We start from the raw sequence: 1,968 nt of genomic DNA, 5'->3' as shown, positions 1-1,968 counted from the left end.
TGGCCTCTATCCATGGCCATCTCGTTTGCCTTCCTCCAGTCCACGATTAGCTCTTGTTGGTGAACGAGTCTCAATAAATCAATGGCACTCTTGATTGGGCCATCCTACCTTGCGTACTGTTCGTCATGTGCTTACCTCCCATCAGCTTCTTGTTACTTCAAATAAATCTACTGCAATTTGCTCCTCTTGCCAACTTGGAAAACTTCATAAATTGCATTTTCCTGTTAGTCCGTCTGTGTCCAATGGTCCTTTGGACCTTTTATTCATGGACGTATGGGGCCCCACCCCTCTATTTTCCACTAATAATAAATGTTATGTCCTTTGCATTGTGGATGATTTCTCCGTTATTCTTTGGTTTTTCCCCTCACATGCAAATCTGATGTTATTACTGTTTTTTGCAATTTTCAAAAATTAGTGGAAAATTTTTTTGGTTGGTCTATCAAGTCTGTGCAAACCGATGGAGGAGGGAAATTTATTCCTGTTCAAAAATTCCTTATATCCTGTGGTATATCTTATCGTCAAACATGTCCGCATACTCATCATCAAAATGGGAGTGTGGAGAGAAAACTTTGTCATATCGTAGATACCGGCTTAGCTCTTCTAGCCCATTCTCATGTCCCATTAAAATTTTGGGATGATGCGTTTGATACAACATACTACCTAATTAATCGATTACCCTCCTCTGTCAATAGTGTCAAGTCCCCTTTTTGAATTACTCTTCCACAAATCTCCAGATGTTAATCTACTTAAAGTCTTTGGGTGTGAGTGTTTGCCATATCTTAGGCCTTATAATTCTCACAAATTGTCTTTTAGTTCCCTGTCTTGTGTTTTCTTAGGCTATAGCAAACCTCATATTGGTTATAAATGCCTCCATATACCCACTGGCCGGATCTATGTTGCCCGACACGTCACCTTTAATGAAACAATGTTCCCTTTTCAAGTTTCCTCCATGCCCATTCCCTCCATGAGTCCCACTTCTACTCTTTTACCCACAAACTTACGTTTGCAGCATGTCTCCCCACATTCAACCCCTCACTTTGTCTCCATCTCCTCCTTTGATGACATCACCTCTCTTGGAGTCCTCATTGTCCCCCACTTTGTCTCCACCTCATCCCTCGATGTCATCACCTCCACCTCTTGTGTCTCCTAATAATACCATCAACCCACCAGCCCATGACCATTTAAGCACCACTTATTATTTTCCTGCTCCTCTGTTTCCCCATCCTCCATCCCCTGCATCTTCTCCCCCTGTTGAACCCCCACTTCGTACCCATCTGATGGTCACTAGAGCTCAAAATAACATCCATCAACCCAAATGTTACACTGATGGGTCTGTGAGATACCCTTTACCTCGTGCCTACACTGCCTCCTTAGTTTGTAAAGAAATTGAGCCCACGTCCTATACTCAAGTTGCTAAGGATGTTAAGTGGAGGGCTACCATGGCTGAAGAATTCAATGCCCTTATCAAGACAGGGACTTGGACCCTTGTTCCTAAAACTTCATCCATGAATGTTGTTGGTGCTAGGTGGGTTTTCCGCATTAAACGCAAGGCGGATGTAGTATTGAGTGCTAGAAGGCGCGCCTTGTTGCTAAAGGCTTCCATCAACGTGAAGGCATTGATTTTTTGGGACATATAGTCTCGTTGTGAAACCCATTACTGTTAGTACAGTGCTTTCTTTAGCTGTTTCTGCAGGATTGGATATCAAGCAAGTAGATGTGAGTAATGCCTTTTTTTATGGCCACTTACAAGAGACCGTCTACATGTCTCAACCCCCTGGTTTTGTTCATCCCATGTATCCTGATGCGGTGTGTCATCTCAAGAAAGCATTGTATGGTTTAAAACAAGCTCTGCGTGCTTGGTATCATAGATTCAGTTCTCGCCTGTTGGAGTTGGGGTTCTACGAATCAAAATCTGATAACTCTCTATTTATCTACAAATCTGCTTTTGTCACTATTTTCGCATTGGTG

The sequence above is a fragment of the Corylus avellana genome, chromosome ca1 (genome assembly GCF_901000735.1).
Source record: "Corylus avellana chromosome ca1, CavTom2PMs-1.0".
NCBI lineage: Eukaryota > Viridiplantae > Streptophyta > Magnoliopsida > Fagales > Betulaceae > Corylus > Corylus avellana.
Note: the sequence above shows the minus strand (reverse complement) of the source record.